Source organism: Engystomops pustulosus, chromosome 4 (assembly GCF_040894005.1).
Source record: "Engystomops pustulosus chromosome 4, aEngPut4.maternal, whole genome shotgun sequence".
In the NCBI taxonomy this organism is placed as follows: Eukaryota; Metazoa; Chordata; class Amphibia; order Anura; family Leptodactylidae; genus Engystomops; species Engystomops pustulosus.
The window spans coordinates 58,899,289-58,905,724 of NC_092414.1; positions in this window are offsets into that span (position 1 = coordinate 58,899,289).

Genomic DNA, 6,436 nt, shown 5'->3' on the forward strand with positions numbered 1-6,436 from the left:
TCTTATGATCAGTGAAGGTACCAGCAGCCAGACCCTCTTTAGGGGAGGAGCATGACTCTAGGTTCTAGGAGTACAATGAAAAGGAGTCCTGGACCATGCAATTAACGTTGAGGGCTTATTTATCTTGTCTATTAGCCCCAATACCTCTGCTGAAACCGGAATTTGCTCTGAGTTCCAGCCTGTTATGCACTATGCCAGACATGACCTTTTGGTATGCAACTTTTAGAAAATCTGATCATTATGTTGGGGTACAGTGGCAGCACTGAGCGGTCTTGGCAGGGTTAACTGGATCTGATGTTCTCCCCCATATTCCTGAGTAGTAGTCACTGGAATGGACCTTGGTCCAGCCATCTGCCACTGACAAGGCAAATGTAGGACACTGTGCTAGTGCTCTCAGTTCTCTGGGCTGAGGTTAATCACAAAAAGAAAAAAAAAAAACCCTACAGAAATTTGCTGGTCATTAACCCATTTCAGACCAAGGGGGGTCTGCACCACTCATGTACCAACATAAAAAAACACACCAAAAATGAATCTATAACACTGAGGCAAGAGGTGTGTGTATAAATGAAACAAAATAATGATACAAAGTCAATTTAAAAAATCCACAATACCACATATACGAAAAGACAGCTTAAAAGAATTTAAAATGGTGAAAACCACTCACAAAAAGATGAACAAATGATTGCTGACAAGTGTAACTGTGTTCATATTAACCCCTTGCCACAAAATGACTGAGGGCGCGTTCACACAATGCGTTGCGTCACGTTTTTTAATAAATTTTTGACGCATTCCAAAGCCTGCAACCTTGATCACATGCTGACGTTACATTGTGTTTCCATTGCATTTGCTGAGGGTGATGCCACACATGGCGTTTTTGAAACTTTTTTTGGTCCGTTTTTAAGCAATCCGTTAAACGCATGCGTTAAAACGCATCCGTTTTTTAAAAACGGATGCAGTTTTTTTAAAACGCATCCGTTTTTGACAGGTTTTCCGGATTTGCGCAATAAAAAACTGACAACGCATGCGTTTTTAACGGCGTGCTTAAAAACGGACCAAAAACAGTTTCAAAACGCCATGTGTGGCATCACCCTAACACTCAATGTTACTTTAACATGTGATCAAGGCTGAAGCCTTTGGCCGGCGCCACACGTGGCGCTTTGTCTGCACTTGCAAACGCAGACAAAGTCGCGCCCACCGGGGCGGGCCTCGGCCCGATCGCATCAGCGTTTCTATGGAAACTCCTGCGATCGGGAACGAGCCGCCGGTGTTTTGCGTTAATTTAATGCAAAACACCGGCGGCTTGTTCCCGATCGGAAGGCGCAGCTTTGTCTGCATTTAAAAAAGCAAACGCAGACAAAGCAGTGCGTGTGGCAACAGCCTTTGGAATGCATCAAAAGCGAAATGAAACGTGACACAATGCATCGTGTGAATGCGCCCTCCGGCCGGTGACAGATGTGGCATCATATTTGCATATTGGCTTTTTCAATGGCTTTTAGGATAAAGTGTCTTAGCTCAGCGTTTTCTACCATACGTTTTTCAAAGCAGTTGCATTTTTTTTGAAAACGCATGTGTTTGTGGTCTGCTTTTTGGAACGCATGTGATTATATGCACAAACAGCAGGGAGAAGATCGCTGTGTTTTTACAAATTCCAAGAGACAGAGTTGCATGCAATTACCGCACATCAAGCAAATATCTGAAAAACATATGCGTTTTCAATGCGTTCGAAATCGCAACAGAAACAGGACAAAAACGCAACGTGTGTCACCGGCCTTGGGATGGTGGCACACGTGGCGTTTTGAACCCGTTTTTGAAAATGTATGAAAAACGCATACATTTTTGATCAGTTTTGATAAATATAATTGGTCAAACTTGTCAAAAACGGATGGGTTTTCAAAAAATGCATGCGGTTTTTTGACAGACTGCTTAAAACTGGCCCAAAAACGCGCGTTCACACGTTGAGGGTGCGTTCACACGTTGCGTTTTGGTTGCGTTTTCATTGCGTTTGAAACGCATATTAACAGCTGATGTGAGGTAATTTGCCTAATTACATTACCGTTTACGTTTGTAAACGCAATGTTAACACATGCGCTCACAAAACGCATGTGTTAACGCGTGCGTTAACATCGCGTTTACGATGCGTTTTGTAAACTGAAACATTAACAGTGATGTATTTAGGCAAATCACCTCTCCTCAGCTGTTGTATATGCGTTTCAAACGCAATGAAAACGGAGGTCAAAACGCAACGTGTGAACGCGTCCTGAGGGCACGTTCACACGTTGGTTGGTTTTGACCTCCGTTTTCATTGCGTTTGAACCGCATATACAACAGCTGAGGAGAGGTGATTTGCCTAATTATATTATTGTTACCATTTCCGTTTACCAAATGCATTGTTAACACAATGTTAACAAACTTCAACGTTAATGTAATTGGGCAAATTACCTCTCATCAGCTGTTGTAATGCGTTTCAAACGCAATGAAAACGCAACCTAAGGTTGCTGTCACACGGTGCGTTCTTGGACTGTTTGAACGCACTGAAAACTCATGCGGTTTTGCAAATTTACCATGTGTTTGGGTGATGGCACAAGTGGCGTTTTTTTGGCCCGTTTTTAAGCAGTCCGTCAAAAAACGCATGCAGGTTTTTGAAAACTCATCCGTTTTTGACCGGTTTGACCAATTATCTTGAAACTGGTCAAAAACGCATGCGGTTTTTGACGGACTGCTTAAAGATGGGCCAAAAACGCATTCAAAACGCCACATGTGCCATCACCTTTTGGTTGGTATGAATCCTGTATTAACATTCTCACCGCTGCTTACACTTCTACAAATGAAGAAAAACTGATTCAAACCAGCCAAACGCATTTTAACCGTGCAAAAACTCATGCGCTTTCAGTGCGTGAAAAAAACGGACAAAGAACACGTCCTGTGACAGCACCCTTAACTGTATGACCGTGATGTACAGTTACATTGGGTGATTGTGTGGTCAGCAGTAACTTGAGAAAGCATTAGATAATGGCAGACAGTTTATAATGCATTCATATACTAAATATTATATACACTATTATTGCATTATAGAAGTGATCAAAAAATCACTACAGTAAAAAATGACAGAAAATGTAATATTTCTTCCCCAAAGCTGCTCAATCATTGGCTGAGGCAGGTCTCCTCTCCATACACAGATTGGCTGAGCTCTCATTGGTTGGTCTCCAAGCACTTCCTGTGGGCTTGGGAGACGCCCAGGAAGTTGAGTGCAGTCAAGAAGCTGTAAGTAACAACTGTTGAGTTAGGCCGCGGTCACATGTACCGCTAGGCGTACCGTCCAGGGAAATGTGCCCCTCCACTTGGTCTGTGGACTGCTGGATGCCACAGTGTATTTTTGTTTTTGATATATATTTTTAAAGATCTCCTGTACGCACAGTGTTTTTGGCCCCGTGTTAGCCATTGTTTTGAACAGCTAGCACACTTACCCAAGTATTTCTATGGTCTTGTACACATGGATGTGGTTTCCACGGCTCTGTGTGTAACTTGACTGAACAAACCACAAAACTCAGATCTGGTCCTCAGCCTGTGTTTGCGGCTTTCTGCTCACGCCAATGACAGACAGGCGGCACCATTGTTTGCATCCTGGGCCTAAGGTAATGGTAATACTACACATTAACATTTTAGACTTTTTCAAATTTCTAAACTGTTCTAGAATTACAAAGTAAGTTGTGTTAAAGGCAAAAGGACCGTAAACTAAAAAAAAAGCCAGTTTCTTATGTAATTTATAATAATAGTCTTAATATAGCACCATCAAATTCTGTAGCTCTTAAATCAATTTATGCTAAAACACTGATAGATGTGCATACATAAATTGTTAACCAGTCATTTTTTTTCTCTTTTTATACAACTTGAGGGCTGATTCCCACATGGTGTTTTTGTCGCCTTTTTAAATGCATCCAAAATGCACGTGAAGTGGGTTTGGCCAAAACGCATATTTGTTTCCAATGGGAAATGCATCTGCGTTTTGGCCAAACCACCTCCCAGTTGTGTTTTGGATGTGTTTAAAAAGTCGAAAAAGATGCCACGTGGGAATCCGCCCATATGGGAATTAACGCAAAACACCAGCGGCCCGCCCCGGTTGGCGCGGCTTTGTTTGCGTTTGCAAGCGCAGACCAAGCGCTACGTGTGGCACCAGCCTTAGGGTGAAGACACACGTGGCGTTTTTGGGCCGTTTTCAGATCGTTAAATGCATCCGTTTTTTGAAAACGCATCAGTTCTTGATTGCGCAATTTCGAAAAAACCATCTGAAAACTAAAAACGGCCTAAAAACGCCACGTGTGTCTTCACCCTAAGGCTGGTGCCACACGTAGCGCTTTGTCTGCGCTTGCAAACGCAAACAAAGCCGCGCCAACCGGGGCGGGCCGCAGCCTGATCGCATCGGTGTTTCTATGGAAACGAGCCGCTGGTGTTTTGCGTTAAATTAACGCAAAACACCGGCGGCTCGTTCCCGATCGCAGGCGTTTCCATTGAAACGCCAAAGCGATCGGGCCGAGGCCCGCCCCGGTGGACGCGACTTTGTCTGCGTTTGCAAGCGCAGACAAAGCGCCATGTGTGGCGCCGGCCTTAGGCCTGGCCCTATCGCATATGCATTTCCAGCTAAATTCACGCCTGCTTTTGGTCTGTTATTGAGTGGCGAAAAAATGAGCACAGCTGCCTGTGGGGTAGCAAATAGTATACTGAACGAGATGCAAACGCAATCTTTCCTCAATAGGTGAGATCGCTGGATGAGTCGGTGCATTGCGTTTAGAAATGAATTGCAAATGCCACGTGTGAATGCGACCTGTGGGTGTAGCCACAAATGGCATTTTCATTGCATTTAAAAACACAAAGCAAACACCCTGGGGCAGACCTCGGCCCAGTCAAATACGGGTTTCCGTGGAACCGTAAACTGTTGGTAACCAGCACCCGGTGTCTTGCCTTGTTTCCGGGTGTTTGCTTAGCTTTGCGTTTACAAATGCAATCTCGACTTTTGGCTGCATGCTAAGGCTCAGTTCACATCTGTATTCAGTTTTCCACGTGCACTGATTTCAGTGGACATTTAATGGCTTCTGTTAGGCTGGTGCCACACGCACCGCTTTGTCTGCATTTGGCACCAGCCTAAGGCGTGGGGTTTTGAACCTGTTTTTGGGCCATTTTTAAGCAGTCTGTTGAAAACGCATCCATTTTTTCCGTATTCCCAATTATCATAATTGGGGAAAACCGGCAAAAAACTGATGCGTTTTTTTTAACGGACTGCTTAAAAACTGCCCAAAAACGGGTCTAAAACGGCACGTGTGCCGCCGGCCGTGGCGTTTTGAACACTTTTTTTTTTTAGGCCGTCTTTAAGCAGTCCGTTAAACACATGCATTTTCAAAAAACTGCTTAAAAATGGACTAGGAAACGGGCTCAAAACGCCATTTGTGGCATCACTCTTTTCTAGAAGTGTAGGCAGCTGTGAAACGGATTAAAACCAGCCAAACGCATGGTAAACATACAAAAAAGTGCACGTCTTCAATGTTTTCCATGCGTTTGGCTGGTTTTAATCCGTTTCACAGCTGTCTACACTTCTAGAAATGAAGATTCAAACCAGCCCAATGCATGGTGGACATACAAAACGTATGCATTTTCAGTCAGTTTAAAAACGGTCCAATTATGCATTGTGCAATAACAAATGTGTGAGGCCGTGCTCCGCTGTTTTCTATGGGTGGGATCGCTCACCACCTCCTCCAGCGCACAGCGGTATGCCCACCTGGCTGGCATGCCACCGTGTGAATGTACCCTTAGGGTGATGCCACACATGGCGTTTTGGACCCGTTTTTGGTCCGTTTTTAAGCAGTCCGTCCAAAAACACGTGTTTTTTATTTGTTTTTTTTTAACGCATCCGTTTTTGACAGGTTTTACCAATTATCTTTATTAAAACTGGTCAAAAACGGATGCGTTTAAAAAAAAAAAAAAAAAAAAAAAAAAAGCATGCATTTTTGGACGGATTGCTTAAAAACGTACCAAAAACGGGTTCGAAACACCAAGTGTGGCATCACACATGTACCGCTAGCGCTGCGCTTACGAATGCAACACTGATTGTTGCTTGTTTTTTGTAATGATGGAATAAAAGAACATTTGCATTGGTATATTTTTGCGGTAACCATAACCCGGTGTCTTTCTTTGTTTTAATGCAAGACATCAGGTTTTGATTACCGTTTCCTTGCGTTTCCATAGAAATACATATACACTGGGCCGAGGCTCCCCTTCCCCCAATACACTAGCGCTGTGTTTGAAAACCTGTATTAGTGTCAATTTCCACCAATTCTATTATTTGAGCAGAAAATTGAGCTGCAGTGTTTTAAAATTTTTATTTTACATCTCGAGTAACAGAAACCAAACGTAAGTGTGAACTGGGCCTTAAAAGGACACTATAGTT